The 25,110-nt window shown below is 41.0% G+C and overlaps 1 protein-coding gene across 1 annotated transcript in view; it reads left to right on the top strand.

Moving 5' to 3' along the window:
• SYTL2 (synaptotagmin like 2) overlaps nucleotides 1–25,110 on the top strand; it is a 199,758-nt gene that overhangs the window by 41,976 nt on the left and 132,672 nt on the right. Inside the window, exon 6 of the mRNA XM_034995288.1 lies at nucleotides 8,430–8,578. The gene's annotated coding sequence lies outside the window, so the exon portion shown is untranslated. The remainder of the gene's footprint in view (nucleotides 1–8,429; nucleotides 8,579–25,110) is intronic.

Genomic DNA, 25,110 nt, shown 5'->3' with positions numbered 1-25,110 from the left:
TAATATCTCACTATAGTGTTAATTGCAATATATATTTGAAAACATTCATGGCATTCATCCTCAACAAAACACAACTCCTTTAATACTGAATAACAATTAATCACTTCAACAAACCATATTTGGGTTTTCAAAAATATATGTTGGCACATAGGCCAGCATCTCCCATGGATGCAAACTGGATGTTCAATAAATGTCTAATTTGAATGACTGACTTGCAAATAATGTGTACTCACTTTCTTTACCAATGGCCCTATTTATTTGCTCATAATATTGTATATACCCTTAATTTAGAAAGTAAAATTTATTTATTTATTTATTTATTTATTTATTTATTTTAAGTATGCTCCATGCCCAGTGCAGAGCCCAACGTGGAGCCCAATGTGGGGCTCAAGACCCAAGCCAAGATCAAGAGTCGGATGCTCAACTGACTGAGCCACCCAGGGGTCCTGAAAGTAAATTACTTTCAAATTCAAATTCTCACTTATGGTAAAACATACTTTTAATACAATTTTTAAGTGTTTTAGAAATGTTCTTCAGTGTATCTTAAAAAACCCTGAATTCATTTAAAGCTTTTTAGTAGTGAGAATATCACCTAAGAGTTAGCTTAAAACAAATTCAGTTCTCCTTTTTTATTGATTGTGTATATACAGCCCAAAGCAGCTTTAAAATGTAAAACATAGCCAGTTTGGAGATATGTTAAACCACCATATATTCAAATTAAGGTATTTAAAAATATTTGGATAAAAGTGCCTGGTTGGCTCAGTCTCAGGGTTGTGAGTTCAAGCCCCATGGTATGCAGCCTACTTAAAATTAAAAAAAAAAATAAATAAAGTTGTATGGAGCCTACTTAAAATTAAAAAAATAATAAAGTTAACTATTATTAATGTACCTTATATTTTAAAAAATAATAAATAAATAAATAAATAAAATATCTGGAGAAATGATATTTTTAACTTTCACTTGCCTAATTGATGATTTATGTTACATTACCATGTATTTTCTTTACCAATGCAAATCCTTTGGTCAGTGGCACATTTCTGAACTGCAGTTCTCAAATTATACTGGATTCTTACCTTAAAAATTGGTCTATCTTCTGATCCAGAATTGCTCATGACATAGTTTGAAAAGCACTATATTATACTAACTTCTCTAGCAACCAGAACTACATTCCCCCCCCAACTCCTGCTGTCTTTCAAGCTTAGAAATGTCACATTTTCACATTCATCGTGAAAAAATATTGTGAGGATAATGGAACTACAGGTAGTATTTTCATCCTCTGATGGTGGAGGAGAACAAAAAGGCTTCTAGCTTCAAAGAACAGTGGTGAATATGAAGAAAATCTATTGGAGCCAGGTCTTGGGGTGGCAATACGGAAATCCATGAGGGGTTATCACACACGTAGTGATAAATACCCAATCTTGTTATTTTCCTTCTCTGCCTTCACAGAAATATATATGTGTATATATATTTTTTTCTTCAATGGGACCTCCCATTGAATTCCACCTCCCAACCACCTCCTCAACTCTCTTGCCCAGCAGAAAATTAATCATGGAGTAAGAAGGGGGGTGAAGAAGCAAGGTACTATACAAATCTAACAAAGTAATAAAAGAAATAAACGAAGTGTCCTGTTCGGAAGGATGTTGCAGCATCCAGGGCAAGGAGCTGAAGCCAATCTGTGGATTGGGAGGGCGAGGGTGAGGCCATCGACAACACTCAGGGCACTCAGGACGTACCCACGCGGGAGGGCTATTGTGCTCCTGCGGAGAAGGACGCAGGATGTGTGAGCCTTCACTCAAAAGGCATTCACGAGACTGGGAATGCAGTGAGAAGAGCGCTACGCAGAGCAAGACCTGACTCTAGTCCTAGCTCCTCCACTAACCTCGAACAAGCCCCGAAACCCCTCTGACCCTGGGTTCTCTTCCATCTTTCCTGCCTCCTGGCAGGGTTATCAAGAAAGCTCAAATGATCTGGGGACACTGTCAAGCATAAAGCTCCATACAAATGGAAGGATTCGTTTACTGAGCATCTACTGTGTACGAGAGGCTGTGAGGGCACCACGAAAGTTACAAATCTGAGTCAAATTCAGATCCTGTCCTCCGTGAGCAGAAGATCGAGAAGGGCAAATAAGCAACGCATCCGGGGATTCAACTGCGAGGAAAGGGCGGTTAGTATTTTGATCAGATCAAAAGATCTCCTGCGTGAAAAGGGGTGGGCCTATGAGAACCCCTCCTGGCGGTTCCCAACGGTCCCGGAGCAGGACTTGGTGGAGGACGCCAGGAGGGCGCGACCCCAGGCCCATTTGGGCTCAGAGCAGGCCCCAGGGCTGGTGGGGGTGGGGCGGAGATGTAAAGTCTTAAGAGTCAGACTGGAAGGAGTCAGCGGCCGAGCGAGGGGTCCAGCCGGTCTCCCTACCTCCCCTGGACGGCTGCCAGGTGCGGATGCACTGCAGTGGACCCACAAGTAGCACTGGCATGCGGCCCGCGGACCGGGCCCACACACTCGGCTGCTGCCGCCGCACCCTCCGTTTCCAAGGCGACGCGCGCGCGAGGGCTTCCCCTTCCCGCCACCCTGCGCAACCGCTACCCGCGGGCCGGGCGCGCCACCTGGTGGCCGCAAGGGGAAGAGTCCAGGCGAAGGGGCCGCGCTGCCGCCTTTTGCCCCCGAGATCCCGCCCTCCCGCCTTCTCCCTGAGCGATTTTCACTGCCACCGCTCACCCTGCTGATTGCACAAAACTCACGCCCCCTCCTTGCCTGCCTCCAGAGGCAAACCCGTAAGTAGTGAGTTGTGTGGAGACGTGACATCCGGCTCTGCGCTGTGACCGTGAGGCACACTTGGATCTGTGTGTCTGTTTCTTCCGCTTCAAGTGAGACATAGAGACGGCTCTGTGGTTTTCCAGAAGCTCGCAGGACGGGGAGAGGGGTTTGTGCGCATGGACGGGTTCTGCCCCACTCTGCTCTTCAACCACCAAGGCTTTTTTTCTCTCTTCTCTTGTTTTGTGTAAGACTTCCTTTGGGTTTGACTCTAAACAGAATTGCAACCCCCTGGACTAAGTGTTTATATGATAACGTCCAGCTCTGAAAGATCCTTGATCCTATTTTGCTTCTCGCTTTACTTTTTTGCTCCTAACCTCAAGAAAACCAACACAAATTTCGATTCCGTCTTTCCCCCACTTTCTACGTTTTGCAGCTCTGTCCTACTTTGAGGGGAAAATACATCAGACCCCTACAACCTTTGAAGTTCCCCTTTTCTCTCCTGCATTTTTCCCTCGTTCTCTGCCTCAAGACAATTTCTTACATCCTGGCAGCACCTACTTAGGCTAATAACACCCTAGTCAAATAGTTCTCTCTCTGTCCCGGGAAGACAGAAGTGAGGCCCTCTCTTGAACCTCCACTCTTCATAAGTCACCTGTTTGGCATTCTTGAGTTTGGTTTTTAAAAAATAGATTATCTGGTCGCCTGGGTGGCTCAGTTGGTTAAGCGTCTGCCTTTGGCTCAGGTCATGATCCCAGGGTCCTGGGATGGAGCCCCATGTTGGGCTCCTCCTCTGGGAGTCTGCTTCTCCTTCTCCCTCTGCCCCTCCCCTGCTCGTGCTCTCTCTGTGTGTGTCTCTCTCTCAAATAAATAAATAAAATCTTTTTTAAAAATTAGAAAAATTAGATATTAAAAAATAGGTTATCATATATTTTCTGATTAGTTCTGTGTTATATTAATAAACAAATTAAGAACTTAAAAGAAAGGAATTGAAGCAGTTAATATAAATACTAGCTTTTGATTGAGGGAGTTTTTCTCATCAGTAAAAAGTCATCCAAAAAATAACCAGTCTGAGATAATTTATGTGTTCTAGCTCATTTGAACCTTCCTTTATTCCATCAGTGTTATGTATTTGTTAAATGCCCACAGTTTGCTGTGATCTACACATCTGATAAAGGTTTTTTAGGTACTTGGTCTTTCCTAGAATAACAACAGGTGGGATTGTGGGGTAAAATTATTAAATAGAGTACAGATGCAGGAGGGAAAAAAAAAGCTACCACCAAAAATTTTCAAGCAAGCGGATTATTTCTGTTAAATGGAAAAACAATTTTTGTGATTATTCAGCACTTTGAAATCATTCCCAAATCATTTCCTATAAATCTTAGCCTACTGCTTTTATGAGAGCCTGGACCCAGGGTCAAAAATGTACTTTTACCCTATCATTTATCTCCTGTACAGTTTTTCTTATGGTATTTGCCAGTTGGTGGTTAAACAGTGAGGCCAGATAAGCATTTGCCAAGTTTCCTCATTTGACTTTGATTTTCTGTTAGCCTTGCCATGTTGAGTGATGTAGAAATACAGGCAGGAGAGGGGCGCCTGGGTGGCTCAGTCAGTCAAGATTCTGACTCTTGATTTCGGCTCACGTCATGATCTCAGGGCCGTGAGATCGAGCCTGGCCCAGGCTCTGCTCTGGGTGTGGAGCCTACTTAAGATTCTCTCTCTTCCTCTCCCTCTACCCATCCACCCCTCCACCTAAAGAAATGCAGGTAGGAGAATTTCTGTGGTAGAAAAAGCCAAATATATTGTCTAATTTGGCAAAATGCCAAATAACCTCTTTGGTATGCACAGTTGCTAAACATTTTATACTTTTTCAAATTGTTCACCTGTTTTCATTGAGGATCACTCTTTCTGCAAACAGACCCTAAAGCAATCAACTAAATGTATTAATATTAAATCTCAATAATTTTTAGAGACCTGAGCTGTTGACTTTGTAAACCAGTTCAAATTTCTAGTAAATCAGAAAGTTTACTGACAACAAAGTTGCTTTTGAGAAACAGAAAAGCCCTGCTATGACTTCTTATCCAAAAACTTTGTTCCTGACAAACAGGAAACAATTAAAAAGGTATTTTGCAAAAAAAAAAAAAAAAAGTCATGAAGTAAAATATTCTCTTGAGAGGGAAAGTTTACACTACCTTTAAGCAGGCGCTGTGTCAGACTCATAAAGGGGATTATGTTTTGATCTAACATCCATTGGCATGTTTCAATATTAAAAAATGGGATTGTTTCCCACCTTATTTATAAGGGTTGTGACTTTTTCTTTTAGGCTGGAGACATGGCTCTGCAACCTACCCCATCTCTTCATCTCTCTGTCTCTTGAAACGAAGTTTAACTTGAATGACCAGAACTCTGGCAAAAAGAGATCACATCGCTTTCCCCCCCACATATCTCCTCCTCCTCCTAACTAATTTTTGAAATTACTTTTATGATCTCTTTGTGCTCTCTGAGGGAGAGGAGCTCAGAACGGTAAGCTGGAGCCAGAGTGTCATCTCCCAGAAGCCTGAGCCAGCTAATACAGACTGTGCTTGCGGGCGTTAGTGTATGATGTCATGGGAGCGATTCAGCTCCAGTGAGTTGCTACATGCTTTTGGCAGTTTTAAAATATGACTACATAAGAGAAACATACAAATCAATAGAACGTGACAAAAACATCTAGAAATAGATATGTAAAAACATATATACATATATATTTACATATATTTGACTATCATATTTGATTTTATATATATATGTATATATATACACACATATATAGACAGTTGCTTAGACAGAAGTGCCAAGGTAAATAAATGAGGAAAGGATACTATTTTCAACAAATGCTACTGTAACCATTGCATATGCCTGGAAAAAAAAACGAATCTTGACCTGATTATATACCTATAAAAAATTAACTCAAAGTTAATCATAGATCTGAACAGAAAAGCTAAAACTATAAAACTCCTGGAGTAAAACATAGGAAAAAATCTTCGTGATCTTAGGTAGGCAAAGTTTTTAGTTTATAGGTTTTTTTTTTTAAGATTTTATTTATTTATTTGAGAGAGAGAATGAGAGAGAGAGAGAGAGAGCATGAGAGGGGGGAGGGTCAGAGGGAGAAGCAGGCTCCCTGATGAGCAGGGACCCCCCGATGTGGGACTCGATCCCGGGACTCGAGGATCATGACCCGAGCCGAAGGCAGTTGCTTAACCAACTGAGCCACCCAGGTGCCCCAGTTTATAGGTTTTCTTAATAGGAATTTAAAAAAAGAAAATAATAAATTGAACTTCATAAAAATTAAAAGCTTCTGCTCTTTCATTAGTTTTAAGAAGATGAAAAGGCAAGCCACAGTCTGGAGGAAAATATTTCAATACATATACCTGACCAAAGGCTGGTATCCATAATTTATAAACAACTAAAGCTCAATCATGAGAGAATAAAACAACCAATTACAAATGCCCAAAGATTTGAACAGACACTCCACAAAAGAAGACATATCAGTGGCCAATTAATACATGAAAACACGCTCAACACCATTAGTCCTCTGGGAAATGCAAATTAAATCCCTAATGAGATACCACTACACACCCATTAGAGTGGCTAAACTTAAAAAGACTGACAATACCGTGTGTTAGCAAGGATGGGGAGCAGCTAGGACTTTCATATATTATTGCTGGAAAAGTAAGATGGCACAACCATTTTGGAAAACAATTGGGTGGTCTTATAAAGTTAAACACATATCTCTCATATGACCAACCCAGCAACCCCACTCCTAGGTATTTGTTCAAGAGAAATGAAAATGATTGTTCATAGCAGCTTTATCATAATAATCTAAACCTGGAAACAACCCAGATGTCCATCAACAGGTAACTGCTAAAACAAAAAGTTTATAGCCATACAATAGCAACTACTTAGCAATAAAAAAGAGATGAACTATTGATATACACAATAAACAACAGGGCAGGTCTCAAAAGAGTTTAGCTAAGTGAAAAAGTGAAAAACTATATACTGTATCATATAAAATTCTAGAAGAGCCTGAAAGCAGGTTAGTACTTGCCTAGTGCTGAGAGGGAGAGGTGAGGGGCCTGACTGCAAGTAGGCAGGAGGGAACTTTGGGATGAAGGAAATGCTCTATAACTTCATGGTGGTGGTAGTCGCAGGATATAGGCATTTGTTAAAACTTGCCAAATTACATATTTAAATGGGTGCATTTTATTGCATGCAAATTATACCTTAATAATTAGTCGACTTTTAAAAAAAAATAGCTACAAATTCTTTGATACTCCTCCTATCAAGAGGTGGGGTCTCTTTCCTCTTCTTGAGTCTAGGTGGTCTTATGACTGTTTCAACCAAGAGAGATAGCAGAAATGACTGTACATTATTTCCAAAGCTAGGTCATAAAAAGTCATGCAGCTTCTTCTGGGTTCTTTTGGGATACTTTTTCTGAGGGAAGCCAGCTGCCATGTAAAAAGTCCATCTGCTTTGAGACAGCCATGCTGGAGAGGCCAAATGTAGGCCCTATGGTCATCTGTTCCAACTAAGCCTATCTTCTAGCCCAAAAAGTGCCTGACCTGTGAGTGAAGCTATCTTGGATCTGCCCAACAAGCCCACCCATCAGCTGAGTATTGCTGAGTTGTGCCGCAGTTGATGCCACAAGGACCAAGAGATTGCCAATTACTATCCTGCAGAATCTGAGATATGGTTGTTTAAAGCTGCTAAGTTTTGATAGTGTATTAGTTATCCATTACTCTATAACAAATGACTCCAAAATTTAGTGATTCAAGACAACAACAATCACTTATTGTCTCACAGAGTCTATGGATCAGGAAGTTTGGGAGCAAGTTGATTGGGAAGCTCTAACTTGGGGTATCTCATGAGGTCAGATGTTGGGCAGATTCTATATCTGTCTGAAGGGGCTTTCAGTATAGGGGGAGTGAGGAGCAGACAAGTTAATAGGCAATCACAACACAGTTGGATAACCCATAGAATAGGAGTAAAAACCCCTGGAAGGGGAAAACCTAACCCAGTTTTTTTTTTTTTTTTTTTTTAAGATTTTATTTATTTATTTGACAGAGAGAAACACAGCAAGAGAGGGAACACAGGCAGGGGGAGTGGGAGAGGGAGAAGCAGGCTTCCCACAGAGCAGGGAGCCCGATGCGGGGCTTGATCCCAGGACCCTGGGATCATGACCTGAGCCGAAGGCAGACGCTTAAAGACTGAGCCACCGAGGTGCCCCAACCTAACCCAGTCTTGAGGGTCAGGGAAAAATTCCTAGAGGAACTGAGGTCTGAATTGCGACTTGACAATGAGCAGGCATTAGTCAGTTTGGAAGGTTGGATGTGAAAGGGGCTGGAACAGAGAGATAGGCATGGACAAAGGCCTACAGGTAAAAATGAAAATGATGAGTTTCTTGTGGAGCTGAAAGAAATTTACTAATGCTTAGAGAATTGGGTCCCAGAGAGAGGACAGGAGGTAGCCAGTAGGCTAGAGAGAAGTGAGCAGAGACAGATCGTGATGGGTCCTCTGAATCATCTTTCATGACAAAAGTTCACTCTGGCTACAGTATGGAGGGGTTGGGAGAGGTCAAGGTGGGGACAGGGTCCAGAATGAACTCCACTGATCACACTTTCCATCTTCTTCTGCCTAAGGGCTTCTCACATAGGTTTAGTTTCTGGTCCAGGAAACATGTCACCACCTCTGCCTTTTGCAAGATTGCAATGGTTGGCAAAAAGAATGACCTCATCTCCCTGGCTCAAGTTATCAGCTTGTCCAATCTCTGGAACTTTCTATGACTCAGGTGAGATGCCCACTCCCACACCAGGAAGTGGTCTGTGAAACTCTGCCTCCAACAAACATATTAAAGAATTAGAAGATAGGGAGTGACACTACCTCACATCTGGAGAATGAGGCAGTATAGATTCTGACTTCTATCTTTGAAGAACTGTTTGTATAATTGTTTTCCAGTTAATTTTTTTTTTTATTGTGGTAAGAACACAACATGAGATCTACTCTCTCACAAAATAAGTGTACATTGTTGTTAACTGTAGGCACTGTATTTAACAGCAGATCTCTACAATTTATGCATCTGACGTAACTGAAACTTTATACCTGTTGAATAGCAACTCCTCATTCTCCCTCTCCTGAGCCGCAGGCAACCACCAATCTACCCTCTGCTTCTATGAGTTTGACTATTTTAGACACCTCATATAAGTGGAATCGTGCAGTATTTGTCCTTCTATGACTGACTTATTTCACTTAGTATAATGTGCTCCAGGATCATCCATATGGTTTCAAATGACAGGATTTTCTTCTTTTTCTAAAGCTAAATAATATTCCATCGTATGAATATACCATGTTTTCTTTATCCATTCATCCATCAATGGACATTTAGGTTGTTTCAATATTCTGGGTATTGTAAATAATGCTGCAGTGAACATGGGAGTGTAGATATCTCTTTGAGATCCTGATTTCCATTCTTTTGGATAAATACTCCAAAATGGGATTGCTGGATCATATGGCAGTCCTATTTTTTAATCTTTTGAAAAGCCTCAATACTGTTTTCCAAAAATTTTGTACACAATTCAATAGCTTTTCTGTCTATCAGAAATAATGATTTAGAATAGACCGTGGGGAAATGTGCCATATAAAAATAACACCAGTAAAGAGTTTAATACAGATAATAGATGTTCAAAACCTAAATAATAATTTTTTTAAAGTTCTTGAAACTTCCAACTTAACAGACTGGATTAGAAAGGAAATACTATGTACCTGGAATTGAAAATATATAACATTGAATAATGTCAATGTTAATCTTTCCAAATAAATGTATAAGTTTAATGCAGATCTGCAAAAAAAAATACCTGTTTGCAGAAGGAAAAATAATTAGGGCATTTTCAGGACTGTGTATCAGTATTAGCAAATCCAAGATCATGTGTTTTATATATATATATATATATATATATATATATATATATATATATATATTTGGTGTGCTATATTTTTAAATAAAAACAATGAGGTTTTGGGTGTTGAGGAAATACTAAATATTTTACCTTTTATTCATCACACTAGCTGAGAAAACCATTGCAACAGACCACCTTATAAGATCCCATTTAAATGATATGTCCAAAAAAAGCAAATCTACAGAGACAGAAATTGAGAGAAGACTTCAGTTGGGACTATACCAGAAGAGGGTCACCAGCAGGGGGACCACTTGGAATGAGAGTTGTCCAAATGAGGGAAGATTAGCTGAACAGGGATGTGCAGAGAGAATAGTCTTGGGACTCTGAAATTGAAAGACCCTCCTAGTGAATGCACCTGACTGTGGGAATTGCTCATTGTGGAGTCTGGAGTCTAAGACACACAGGATACAGACCGTGCTTTGCTGATGCTTATTTTCTTTAACAAAAATTTGGACTAAGACAGTCCAGAGCTTCTCTGAAGCGGCTGACCAGCTGTGAACTTGGATACATGACTTCTCCTTTCTGTACCTCAATTTCCTCATTTTTTTTTTAAAGATTTTATTTATTTATTCATGAGAGATAGAGAGAGAGAGAGGCAGAGGCAGAGGGAGAAGCAGGCTCCCCGCGGAGTGGGGAGCCCGATGCGGGACTCGATCCCAGGACCCCGGGATCATGACCTGGGCTGAAGGCAGACGCTTAACCGACTGAGCCACCCAGGCGTCCCCTCAATTTCCTCATCTTAAATGGAGATAATATTGCATACCTCTTGGAGCTGTTGTGAAGAATAAACACCTGGTCCAATTCCTGGAAAATAGTTGGTTCTCGGTAAATACTAGTTCTCCCTCATACTCCTAAAATATTATTATTATTATTTTTTAAAGATTTCATTTATTTATTTGACACAGAGAGACAGCAAGAGAGGGAACACAAGCAGGGGGAGTGGGAGAGGGAGAAGCAGGCTTCCCACAGAGCAGGGAGCCCGATGCGGGGCTTGATCCCAGGACCCTGGGATCATGACCTGAGCCGAAGGCAGATGCTTAACAACTGACCCAACCAGGCGCCCTCCTTCTAAAATATTATTTTAGAGAGAATGCCAGAGAGTAGAAAAATGTGGAGCTCTTCTGGTCACATTTCCCATGTGGCTGGAGAGGGCTTGCGGGACTCAGTATCTGTATCTGGTGGGACCCAAATATGCATCTCTGACCTAGCTTCAAACCTGTATACTCAGCTGCCTACTCAGCATCAATTAGATGTCTCACAGGCACACTCATACCCAGAACTCATTATCTCCCACCCTTCCAACTTGCTGATCCTCAAGGCTATGATCCGTATTCAATAAATAGCACTGGCGTCCACCTAGCTGTTCAAGCCTGAAGACCTGGACTTGTTCTTGACTCTCTCTTTTTCCTCAAATCCCAGATGTAATCAATCTTCAAGTTCTGTCAGTCTATCTAGAGGTTTGGTACACAGAACCCACTCATTAATTTTCATCCAAAAATACTTGTTGCGCAGTGACTATGGGCGAGGCAGGCACCATGTCAGGCTCTGTCTTCACTGCCTCCTCCTTAGCACTGATCACAGTCTTCTCCTGATTTGACTGAAGAAATAGCTTCCCAGTTAGTTGCCTTGAATCAGCGTTTTACTTCTTTGAGTCCTTCCTCCACATTCTGTCCGAGATTCATTCCTTTGCTTAAGACCTTAAGTGGCTTCCCACAGAGCCCTTAGGAAAGAACTCCCGACACAGCTGGTAAGGCTTTCTAATATCCAGACCCACCAGGCACATGTCAGGTCCCTGGTATGAGCTCCAGTCATTGGTGCAGTTCCCTGAGATTGGGATTTGAGTACAAGTGGTTTATTTGGGAGGTAGTCTCAGGAAGCTGTGGTAGGAAGATGGAGGGATGAGGAGGGAAGAAAAAGAAGCCTATTCAGAGTGCCTTAGTGCACAGGCTATTGGGAGATGGGTCATGGGCTCAGTCTCACTGGGGGACCCTGGGAGACAGTATATGCCATAGCCTGAATTGTGTTTCATATGTTGAAGCCTAACCCTCAATATGACTTGGAGATAGGGAAATAAGGAGATAATTAAAAATTAAGGAGGACCTAAAATGAGATTGTAAAGGTGGGGCCTCAATACAGTAGGATTCGTGTATTTATAGGAAGTGACACCAGGGAGCTCCCTGAATTCTTTCTTTCTCTTTCTGAGAGAGCACATATAGAAGAGGTCATGTGAGCACACAGTGCTATGGTAGCTGCCCACAAGCCAGGAGGAGAGGCTTCACCAGAAACCACCCATCCTGGCCTCCTGATCTCAGCCATCCAGCCTCTGGAACTGTGAGAAAATACACTTCTGTTGTTTAAGCCACTCAGTGGATGGCATTTTGTTATGGCAGCCCGGGCTAAGACGGCGTAGAACACCCCCAGAGCTGTCCCACCCACAAGGTGAGGAAGCTGGGTGGGTAAGTCTCCATTCTCCCTCTCCATTGGTTGAGGACTGTTCCTGAGGACATTGACTGCCTGGCACTGTTGGCCTGCACCATGCGAGGGCTGGGCATGCTCCTGCCGGCTGTGGGCCAGAGAAGTCTTCACTCAGCCCAAGAGTCTCTTGCAGAAAGAAGCCTTCAGCTTGCCTGGTGAGAGCTGAGGGGATGTGAGCAGGGCAGTGTTGTCCACCACAGCTCCCTCTTTACCTTCCTTCTGTAGCTCTGTTAACTCTCGTAATGACTCATTCAGCTAATGTGTTAGCTCTGTAAGGTTAGAGACAATATCTCTCTGCTTCAACAGTATACCGCCGATGCCTAGCACAGAGCCTGACGTGTAAGGGGTGCTCAAGAGATACTCAATGAATGTTTGGATAAATGAATAAATGTGATCCTTTTCAGAAAGCAACCCAGGCATGTCATGCTCTGTATTTGACAAATAAATGACACGTGCAGCCTAAAATCTTTAAGTTATTATGACACCTAAATCTCCACATTCACATAAGTCACTGAAATTTCTTTATAGTAGCTGATTAAAAGCCTTACTCGGCTTTCTAAATAAAGCTTAAGGGGTAAATTTTTATCTCTTTGCAACAAATACAGTCCTAACACTGTTTTTCTAGACCCAGGCCATTCCACATGTTGTGCTGGGGTAGGGAAAGATAAAACATACACAGCCCAGCCTGCACAACAGCAGCTGGGCTCAGCCCCATGACTGTCTGGAGATGGCTCCCAGCTGCCCACAGTTGGAACCCAAACAGGTGGGGCACACAGAGATGAAGGCAGCGTTAGGGAACTCAGACCTTATCCTGTGAGCCTGGGGAGCTGTGGAAGGTTTCCCAGCACAAAAGCAAGACTTCAGAAAGATTAATGAACAGTAATATTTAGGTGGGAATGGAATGGGGAGAGACTGGAGGCTGGGAGACAAGTTGGGAGGGAGGAGCCCTGAGACAACATGGCTGACAGAAACTTGTGGGCTGTGTGATACTTTCCATAGTAGGTCAGTGGACTGGTCAGAGACAGAAGAATCACTGCAGGGAATGAATCAAAGTATAAACAGTATGCAAATATAGTTTAGGTTTTAATCTAACTCCCTTACAAGCCCTCTTCTGTTACTTTATCTTTGAAGTTATTTCCTAAGGCACCAAAGAGATATTTGTAAAAAAAATAAAAAATAAAGGGAGAAGCCAGTCACAAAAGTTCCCTGTAAATAATCAAGAATGAAGTTCTCACAGCTGTGTAACTTGAAGAGGGAGGTTAAATGGCATTCAGTTTTGTGTGTTCATGGGATGATGCTTGAATGTTGCATGCATACAGCACATGACTTTCTCTGAAACTAAGAAGCTTTGTGTTTCCCTTAAATCTTTGCTTAAGTTGAAAATATTCCTTTTCACATGTTCTGTATCTTGACTCTAGTGGTGATTACATGATGATATTCATTTATCAAAACTTCTCAAAACCTACATTTAAAACTGGTGACTTTGTATGCCTCAATAAAGCTGATTTTTAAAAATTGAATAAATTGAAAACTATCCAGAGATGAATGAATCCAGACAAATAAAAATGCATATGTGTGGTTGCACTTATATAAAACTCTCAAAAATGCAAACTAATCTATAGTGACAGAAAACAGATCAGTGGTTGCTTCATTGAGGCTGGGGTTTTATATTGTGCTATCTATACATAGTGTTATCTATACATACATATATGGCACTATGAGGCTGAGAGACTTTCAGTTAAATATAGCTGAGTTTATCTCCTCCTGTGGAAGCATTATTAAATAGGGAGAGGTGGGGCGGGATAGGGTTGGAGGGAGTATAAATCCACAAAGACAGAAAATTGGAAAGGAGATGTGAGCAAATGAGAAATTTCAGAAAAAGAAATTGAAAGGTGGAAAATGAGTGGAGGAGCAAAATGTGATTTAGAGCAGAGGAAGCTGCTATTGAGAGTCCACAGAGGATGCAGGACTTGAGGTGGTACCAGGTACACTGAAGGTAAGTGAGGTGCAGGGATTGGTTGAAGTTTTTATGTAGATATTAAAGCCCTTTTCCCCATCCTTTGATATCAGGGAGCTACCTTCCACAGGCAACAGGAAGCATGTTCTCCGGAGATAATGAGCAAGAGACACCTAGACAGACTCAGGGACATGAGACATATCTGGGTGAGGTGGGGTTAGGTTAATGGCAGGAGACGGAAACATGCTGATCATGGGGAAGTTCAAGTAATAAAGAGTGGAACCCCCAGCCTTCTTTCTTAGATCTCCTCCCACAAAGACCTTTCTTCCAAATAGCCATCAGGCATATGTCCCCTAGGTAGGAGACTGGAGGCTGCTTCTCTAAAGACAGAACACCTGCACATACTGACATTCGAAGGATCCATTGGGGGAAAGCTGACAGCTGTGCCATAGGCCTGGGAAGTAATTAGCCTGAATGGAGCAGGAGAACTTGAGATTTCTGAGGGGGAGAGTGCCAGGAAAAAAAATGGAACAGAAAGATTATTTGATATATTTTAGTGTCTGGAAAATAATAACAATAGGTGTGTTTGACAAGTCCAATCAAGCGTTTGAATAGATTCATAGGAAACTTTGCAACTGAAAATAACAAGATGATTGTTAACTCCTGGAAAAACAAAAATGTGTTAGAGAAAGGAAACATAATCATAGTAATTACCTGCATCATCAGTGTAATATTTGTATGCTTTTTTGTTATATAAGAAGTGACTGATGATTTAACCCAAAATTGGGAGGATGGGGGGAGAGTAAGTGAGGTCAGAAGTTGTAAGAGAACTAAATTCTCATTGATTAGAACAAGAAATTAGTTTATGTTAAAAGTGATATTTCAAATTAGTGAGAAAGAAATGTCTATTTAATAAACAGTGTTGGAATTTCCCAATGCAATTTATTAAAAGCAATATTGGACTCCTGTGTTAATATAAAATCCAGATTAAAATGAATTAATAAACATTAAAAAATAAGGGTTCTTAAAATAACTTCAGAGTAGGAAAATATCTAAGCAGGAGGCAAACTGCAAAAGCCATAAAGACAAATGATGGATAGATTTGACCTCGAAAAAAAAAATAGAGGAGTGAATGACAAGGATCACCACAAATTAAACAGAAGCAACAAACCTGGAAGAAAATATGTGAAACAAATTTAAGAGAGAAAGGATTAATAAAAATTTACACATACAATTTTTAGTAGTTCTGTGTTGTTCTTTTTCAAATCTATTTGATCAGTTTTTAAATACCTTGCTGCTGCTGCTGCTTCTTCTTCTTTTTCTTCTTCTTTTAGTTTCAGAGGTAGAATTTAGTAATTAATCAGTTGTATATAACACCCAGTGTTCATTACATCGAGTGCCCTCCTTAATGCCCATCATGTAGTTACCCCATCCCCCCGCCTCCCCTCCAGCAACCCTCAGTTTGTTTCCTAGAGTTAAGAGTTTCTGATTTCGTCTTATTTTTCCTTCCCTTCCCTTACCCTATGTTCTTCTGTTTTGTTTCTTCACTTCCACATATGAGTGAAATCATATGTAAAATATCTTGCTTCTTAATTATACTTTTGATGTTCTTATTTCTTTAAATATATCAAAGGAACTTATTTTATATTCTGAATCTGATAGTTCTAATCCTATCTGCAGTCTCTGCAGTTCTGACTCTGGTATATTTCATTGCTTCTGCCAATTCTTGCTCATGGCAGCTTGTTCCATGTCCGTGGTATTTTGATTGTGAATTCATGTTTATTGAAAACTTATATGGGTGAACTTTTTGAAAGATGGTTTAAAGTTTTTTTTTTTTTTTTCCTGGACGTTTGCATTTACTAACCTAATGCCTGAGAGCATTAACTAACCCAGAGCCACTTTTAACAATATTAAGTATGATGAGGTTTTCTTGCGCTACATAGGAATGTAGGTTCTGGTTCCCACCCTGCCTGAGGGTTGAGCTTGTAGTTGGCAATTCTCAAGGAAGACATTTTCCCCTCCTTCACTTCCCACTACTCTGTAAGTCTTGCAAATCTGATCATGTTACTTCCCCTGCTTAAAACACCATAGATTAACTCATTTCTTGGGTCTTAGCTTAAACATTACTTCCTTATGATTGCCTCCTCTAAATTGCCTGCTCCCAAACTAGATCAGGTCCCCAATTCATGCTCTTAGAGCACCTTCTACTTCTCTCTGTAGACATTCATAACAATTGTAATTGATTATTTGTGTAATATTTCAATGAAATAGTAAACTTCTTCATCACTGGCTATAAACTATGTTGTTGGGGACCATGTCAATCATCTTCACTGCTGTATCTTCAACATCTAACTTAGGGTCTGGTGTGTATTTGTTGAATAAATAAAAAATAAACAAACTTACAGTTTGGGGAATATTACATAGGGTAGCAAATGTAGTTCCCAGCTCTGTCATGTTCTAGCCCTATAAATATCTCTCTCAGTTGCTCACTTATAAAATAGAATTGGTAACACTTACCTCATGGGATTTTTGTACGTGTTACAAATGATGTATCTAAAGAACTACAAAATTGGGGCGCCTGGGTGGCTCAGTCCTTAAGCGTCTGCCTTTGGCTCAGGTCATGATCCCAGGGTCCTGGGATTGAGCCCCGCATCGGGCTCCCTGTCCACGGGAAGCCTGCTTCTCCCTCTCCTACTCCCCCTGCTTGTGTTCCCTCTCTCACTGTGTGTCTCTCTGTCAAATAAATAAAATCTTAAAAAAAAAAAAAAAAAACTACAAAATGGCTCTTGGCAATGATAGATCCTTGATAAGTGGTAGCTTTTATTATTATTTGCCAGCTATTCCTAAGTTCTAGGAAATTGTGCCAACCAATTATTTTGAGCATACTCATATAGCCACTTCAAATAGGGAGTAATGTGAAGAGCTTTTAGCCCACAGTGAATCACTGCATCAATATGATAATTAATGGATTATTCCAGAAATTGGATTTCAAGATAATATAGACTTAAAACTCAATAATATTGCTTTCTTTTTTTAAATTATTTTTATTATTTTTATTCTTATGTTAATCCCCATACATTACATCATTAGTTTTAGATGAAGTGTTCCATGATTCATTGTTTGTGCATAACACCCAGTGCTCCATGCAGAATGTGCCGTCCTCAATACCCACCACCAGGCTAACCCATCCTCCCACCCCCCTCCCCTCTAGAACCCTCAGTTTGTTTTTCAGAGTCCATTGTCTCTCATGGTTCGTCTACCCCTCCGATTTCCCCCGCTTCATTCTTCCCCTCCCGCTATCTTCTTCTTCTTCTTCTTCTTTTTTTTTCTTAACATATATTGCATTATTTGTTTCAGAGGTACAGATCTGAGATTCAAGTCTTGCACAATTCACAGCGCTTACCAGAACACATACCCTCCCCAGTGTCTATCACCCAGTCACTCCATCCCTCCCACCCCACCCCCCACTCCAACAACCCTCAGTTTGTTTCCTACAATTAAGAATTCCTCATATCAGTGAGATCATATGATACATGTCTTTCTCTGTTTGACTTATTTCACTCAACATAATACCTTCCAGTTCCATCCACGTCGTTGCAAATGGCAAGATCTCATTCCTTTTGATGGCTGCATAATATTCCATTGTATATATATACCACTTCTTCTTTATCCATTCATCTGTCGATGGACATCTTGGCTCTTTCCACAGTTTGGCTATTGTGGACATTGCTGCTATAAACATCGGGGTGCACGTACCCTTTCGGATCCCTACTTTTGTATTTTTGGGGTAAATACCCAGTAGTGCAATTGCTCTATTTTCATATGGTAGCTCTATTTTCAACTTTTTGAGGAACCTCTATACTGTTTTCCAGAGTGGCTGCACCAGCTTGCATTCCCACCAACAGTGTAGGAGGGTTCCCCTATCTCCGCATCCCCGCCAACACCTGTCGTTTCCTGACTTGTTAATTTTAGCCATTCTGAATGGTGTGAGGTGGTATCTCATTGAGGTTTTGATTTGGATTTCCCTGATGCCAAGCGATATTGAGCACTTTTTCATGTGTCTGTTGTCCATTTGGATGTCTTCTTTGGGAAAATGTCTGTTCATGTCTTCTGCCCATTTCTTGATTGGATTCTTTGTTCTTTGGGTGTTGAGTTTGATGAGTTCTTTATAGATTTTGGATACTAGCCCTTTATCTGATATGTCATTTGCAAATAGCTTCTCCCATTCTGTCGGTTGTCTTTTGGTTTTGTTGACTGTTTCCTTTGCTTTGCAAAAGCTTTTTATCTTGATGAAGTCCCAATAGTTCATTTTTGCCCTTGCTTCCCTTGCCTTTGGCGATGTTTCTAGGAAGAAGTTGCTTCGGCTGAGGTCAAAGAGGTTGCTGCCTGTGTTCTCCTTTAGGATTTTGATGGACTCCTGTCTCACATTGAGGTCTTTCAACCATTTGAAGTCTATTTTTGTGTGTGGTGTAAGGAAATGGTCCAGTTTCATTCTTCTGCATGTGGCTGTCCAATTTTCCCAACACCATTTGTTGAAGAGACTGTCTTTGTTCCCTTGGACATTCTTTCCTGCTTTGTCAAAGATGAGTTGACCATAGAGTTGAGGGTCCATTTGTGGGCTCTCTATTCTGTTCCATTGATCTATGTGTCTGTTTTTGTGCCAGTACCATGCTGTCTTGACGATGACAGCTTTGTAATAGACCTGGAAGTCCGGAATTGTGATGCCACCGGCTTTGCTTTTCTTTTTCAACATTCCTCTGGCTATGCGGGGTCTTTTCTGGTTCCATACAAATTTTAGGATTATTTGTTCCATTTCTTTGAAAAAAGTGGATGTGTAGATTGCTCTAGGTAGCATTGACATCTTCACAATATTTGTTCTTCCAATCCATGAGCATGGAACATTTTTCCATTTCTTTGTGTCTTCCTCAGTTTCTTTCATGACTATTTTATAGTTTTCTGAGTACAGATCCTTTGTCTCTTTGGTTAGATTTATCCTAGGTATCTTATGGTTTTGGGTGCCATTGTAAATGGGATCGACTCCTTAATTTCTCTTTCTTCTGTCTTGTTGTTGGTGTATAGGAATGCCACTGACTTCTGTGCATTGATTTTATATCCTGCCACTTTACTGAATTTCTGTATGAGTTCTAGCAGTTTGGGGGTGGAGTCTTTTGTGTTTTCCACATAAAGTATCATATCATCTGCAAAGAGTGAGAGTTTGACTTCTTCTTTGCCAATTTGGATGTCTTTTATTTCTTTTTGTTGTCTGATTGCTGTGGCTAGGACTTCCAATACTATGTTGAATAGCAGTTGTGATAGTGGACATCCCTGCCGCGTTCCTGACCTTAGGGGGAAAGCTCTCAGTTTTTCCCCATTGAGAATGATATTTGCTGTAGGTTTTTCATAGATGGCTTTTATGATATTGAGGTATGTACCCTCTATGCCTATACTCTGAAGAGTTTTGATCAAGAAAGGATGCTGTACTTTGTCAAAAGCTTTTTCTGCATCTATTGAGAGGATCATATGATTCCTGTTCTTTCTTTTGTTAATGTATTGTATCACACTGATTGATTTGCGGATGTTGAACCAACCTTGCAGCCCAGGGATAAATCCCACTTGGTCGTGGTGAATAATCCTTTTAATGTACTGTTGGATCCTATTGGCTAGTATTTGGGTGAGAATTTTTGCATCCATGTTCATCAGGGATATGGGTCTGTAATTCTCCTTTTTCATGGGGTCTTTGTCTGGTTTTGGGATCAAGGTAATGCTGGCCTCATAAAATGAGTTTGGAAGTTTTCCTTCCATTTCTATTTTTTGGAACAGTTTCAGAAGAATAGATATTAATTCTTCTTGAAATGTTTGGTAGAATTCCCCTGGGAAGCCATCTGGCCCTGGGCTTTTGTTTTTTGGGAGATTTTTGATGACTGCTTCAATTTCCTTAGTGGTTATAGGTCTGTTCAGGTTTTCTATTTCTTCCTGGTTCAGTTTTGGTAGTTGATACATCTCTAGGAATGCATCCATTTCTTCCAGATTATCTAATTTGCTGGCATAGAGTTGCTCATAATATGTTCTTAGAATTGTTTGTATTTCTTTGGTGTTGGTTGTGATCTCTCCTCTTTCATTCATGATTTTGTTGATTTGGGTCATTTCTCTTCTCTTTTTGATAAGTCTGGCCAGGGGTTTATCAATCTTGTTAATTCTTTCAAAGAACCAGCTTCTAGTTTCGTTGATCTGTTCTACTGTTCTTTTCGTTTCTATTTCATTGATTTCTGCTCTGATCTTTATGATTTCTCTTCTCCTGCTGGGTTTAGGCTTTATTTGCTGTTCTTTCTCCAGCTCCTTTAGGTGTAGGGTTAGGTTGTGTACTTGAGACCTTCCTTGTTTCTTGAGAAAGGCTTGTATTGCTATATACTTTCCTCTTAGGACTGCCTTTGCTGCATCCCAAAGATTTTGAACAGTTGTGTTTTCATTTTCATTGGTTTCCATGTATTTTTTTAATTCTTCTTTAATTTCCTGGTTGACCCATTCATTCTTCAGTAGGATGCTCTTTAGCCTCCATGTATTTGAGTTCTTTCCGACTTTCCTCTTGTGATTGAGTTCTAGTTTCAAAGCATTGTGGTCTGAAAATAGGCAGGGAATGATCCCAATCTTTTGGTACTGGTTGAGACCTGATTTATGACCTAGGATGTGATCTATTCTGGAGAATGTTCCATGGGCACTAGAGAAGAATGTGTATTCCGTCGCTTTGGGGTGGAATGTTCTGAATATGTCTGTGAAGTCCATTTGGTCCAGTGTGTCATTTAAAGTCTTTATTTCCTTGTTGATCTTTTGCTTAGACGATCTGTCCATTTCAGTGAGGGGGGTGTTAAAGTCCCCCACTATTATTGTATTGTTGTCGATGTGTTTCTTTGCTTTTGTTATTAATTGCCTTATATAATTGGCTGCTCCCATGTTAGGGGCATAGATATTTACAATTGTTAGATCTTCTTGTTGGATAGACCCTTTAAGTAGGATATAGTGTCCTTCCTCATCTCTTATTACAGTCTTTCGTTTAAAATCTAATTTGTCTGATATAAGGATTGCCACCCCAGCTTTCTTTTGGTGTCCATTAGCATGGTAAATGGTTTTCCACCCCCTCACTTTCAATCTGGGGGTGTCTTTGGGTCTAAAATGAGTCTCTTGCAGACAGCATATCGATGGGTCTTGTTTTTTAATCCAGTCTGATAGCCTGTGTCTTTTGATTGGGGCATTGAGCCCATTTACATTCAGGGTAACTATTGAAAGATAGGAATTTAGTGCCATTGTATTGCCTGTAAGGTGACTGTTACTGTATATTGTCTCGGTTCCTTTCTGGTCTATGTTGCTTTTAGGGTCTCTTTTTGCTTAGAGGACCCCTATCAAGATTTCCTGTAGGGCTGGTTTTGTGTTTGCAAATTCCTTTAGTTTTTGTTTGTCCTGGAAGCTTTTTATCTCTCCTTTTATTTTCAATGACAGTCTAGCTGGATATAGTATTCTTGGCTGCATATTTTTCTCATTTAGTGCTCTGAATATATCCTGCCAGTCCTTTCTGGCCTGCCAGGTCTCTGTGGATAGGTCTGTTGCCAATCTAATGTTTCTACCCTTGTAGGTTACATATCTCTTCTCCCGAGCTGCTTTCAGGATTTTCTCTTTGTTTATGAGACTATTAAGTTTTACTATTAGAGGTCTGGGTGTTGACCTATTTTTATTGATTTTGAGAGGGGTTCTCTGTGCTTCCTGGATTTTCATGCCTGTTTCCTTCCCCAAATTAGGGAAGTTCTCTGCTATAATTTGCTCCATTATACCTTCTGGCCCTCTCTCTCTTTCTTCTTCTCCTGGGATCCCAATTATTCTAATGTTGTTTCGTCTTATGGTATCGCTTCTCTCTCGAATTCTGCCCTCGTGATCCAGTAGTTGTTTATCTCTCTTTTTCTCAGCTTCTTTATTTTCCATCATTTGGTCTTCTATATTACTGATTCTCTCTTCTGCCTCATTTATTCTAGCAGTTAGCGCCCCCATTTTTGATTGCACCTCATTAATAGCCTTTTTGATTTCTACTTGGTTGGATTTTAGTTCTTTTACTTCTCCAGAAAGGGTTTCTCTAATAACTTCCATATTTTTTTCAAGCCCAGCTAGTATCTTTAAAGTGATGATTCTGAACTCTAGATCTGACATCGTACTAATGTCCATATTGAGTAGGTCCCTGGCAGTCGGTACTACCTCTTGTTCTTTTTGTTGAGGTGATTTTTTCTGTCTTGTCATTTTGTGCAGAGGAGAATAGATTAATGAGAGAACAAAATGCTAGCAGAGTAACAATGTCCTCAGAAAATATACTCTAAACAAATCAGAAAAGACCTGAAGCAGTGGAAAAAGAAATGGAAAGAGAGAAAAAAGAAAAAGAAAAAAAAAGAAAAAGATAAAGATAAAAACAAACAAACACAAACAAAACAAAACAACAACAACAACAAAAAAAACAGAATGTGATCAAATATGATCAGGCTGGTATATAGATTAGTGCCACACACTAGATTTGGGGTGTATTTTGGTCTTTTAGAAGAAAGTGCCTCCCAAAATTTTAAAGAAAGAAAAACTTATATATGTACAAAAATAAGGGTTGATATGATGAAGGGATGGAATATGACTGTAAAGATGGAAATTATAAAAAATTTTATAAAAGGAATTGATAAGTTGTTTGAAAAAAGAAAGAAGAGGATTTAAAAAAAGAAAAAAGGAAAAAAAAGGGAGAGAATGTGATCAGGCAGGGGAATAGAAAACACCATATACTAGAGATTTAGGGTATATATATATATATTTTAAAGATTTTATTTATTTATTTGAGAGAGAGAATGAGACAGAGAGAGAGAGAGCACAAGATGGGGGAGGGCCAGAGGGAGAAGTAGACTCTCTGCTGAGCAGGGAGCCCGATGCGGGACTCGATCCCGGGACTCCAGGATCATGACCTGAGCCGAAGGCAGTCGCTTAACCAACTGAGCTACCCAGGCGCCCAAGATTTAGGGTATATTTTAATCTGTTAGAAGAAACTATCTCAAAATTTTAAAGAGAGAACAACTTATATATATATGCCAAAAATACGGGTAACTACTATGAAGGGATAGAATATGACTCTAAAAATGAAAAATAAAAATGTTTTTTTAAAAAAAGGGATTGATAAGATGTTGGTTGAAAAAGGGAAAAAGAAAAATTCAAAAAAAAAAAAAGACAGTTAAAAAAAATTAACTTTGAGAGACTAAAGAATCATGGTAAAAAAGCCGTGAATTCTATGTGCAGTAGTCCCCTAGCACTGGAGTTCTGCTGTTCTCATTGATCGGTAAACTTGGTTCTGCTGGCTGTTCTCACTGATCTTCTGGGGAGGGGCCTGTTGCCGTGGTTTCCAAATGTCTCTGCCGGAGGCGGAATTGCCCCGCCCTTACCCCCTCCCGGCTAAGTAATCTGCTTGGGTTTGCTCTCTGGGCTTTTGTTCCCTGCGAGCTTTCCGTACAGCTTTGGAGGCGGAGAGTGAAAATGGCGGCCTCCCAATCTCCGCCCTGGAGGAGCCGGGAACTCGGGGCCCCACTCCTCAGTGAACCCCCAGAGAAAAGCTGTCAGTCACTCCCGTCTCCCCGGTCTCCGGCCGCACTCCGTGCTCACCCGGTCTGTGACCGCGTGTTTCTATCTCTGGCACCCGACCCCGGGTGGAGTCTCCAAACCCAGCAGATCCCTGTAGTGCACTCCTGCGCGGCTCCTCCCCGGGGAGGAAGGTGAGTCTCCCCAGATCTGCCGCTTGTTGGGTCCCTGCTGGGGGAGCAGTGGCCCGACTGTGCCGCGGATCACGGTTTATGGCAACCCCAAGCTGAGAGCCCGCGCCTGGGCTCTGCCTCTGCAGCCGGCTTCCCTGCTCTGTTACCTGGGAGCTCTGCCACACTCAGGCACCCCTGTTCTTTCTGTGACCCCAACGGTCCTGAGACCACACTGTCCCGGAGGGTTCCACCCCCTGCTTAGCCACCAGAGTGACGTCCCTCAGCGGAGCAGACTTTTAAAAGTTCCGATTTTGTGGTCCGCTGCTCTATCACTTGCCAGAAGCAGCTGACGGAGGCCCCTCCCCCGCCGTCTATCCTCCCAAATATCGCCTCGGATTCACTTCTCCGCATGTCCTACCTTCCAGAAAGTGGTCGCTTTTCTGATGAGAGAGTTGTTGCTCTTCTTTTCTTTGATCTCCTATTGAGTTTGTAGGTGTTCAGAATGGTTTGATCCCTATCCAGCTGAATTCCTGAGAGGAGAGGAAATCCAGGTCTCCTACTCCTCTGCCATCTTGCTCCGCCCCCCCCAATAATATTGCTTTCAAAAATAAGTCAGCATGATGGTTTCATGGGTGCATACATATGTCAAAATTTATTAAGTTGTACACTTTATTATTTTTTTTAAGATTTTATTTATTTGAGAGAAAGAGCACACAAGCAGGGAGAGGGGCAGAGGGAGAGGGAGAAGCAGTCTCCCCACCGAGCAGGGAGCCCAACTGGGGCTCGATCCCAGGACCCTGAGATCATGGCCTGAGCTGAAGACAGATGCTTAACTGAGCCATCCAGGCGTCCCTAAGTTGTACACTTTTTTTTTTTTTAAAGATTTTATTTATTTATTTGAGAGAGAGAGAGCACAAGAGAGGGGAGCGGGAGAGGGAGGAGCAGACTCCCCGCTGAGCAGGGAGCCCGATGCGGGACTTGATCCCGGGACTCCAGGATCATGACCTGAGCCAAAGGCAGTCGCTTAATCACCTGAGCCACCCAGGCGCCCCCTAAGTTGTACACTTTAAATATGTTCAGTTCATTATATGTCAATTATCCCACAATAGGACTTTTTTAAATAAAAAAAATTAAGCCATCAACAATGAGTGGAATGAAATGCATGTAATAGCTCTATTATTTA

The sequence above is a fragment of the Mirounga leonina genome, unplaced genomic scaffold (genome assembly GCF_011800145.1).
Source record: "Mirounga leonina isolate KUSES-001 unplaced genomic scaffold, KU_Mleo_1.0 Mir_92, whole genome shotgun sequence".
Lineage (NCBI taxonomy): Eukaryota > Metazoa > Chordata > Mammalia > Carnivora > Phocidae > Mirounga > Mirounga leonina.
The sequence above is the reverse complement of the archived record's forward strand: the minus strand, read 5'-3'. Positions and strand labels throughout refer to the sequence as shown.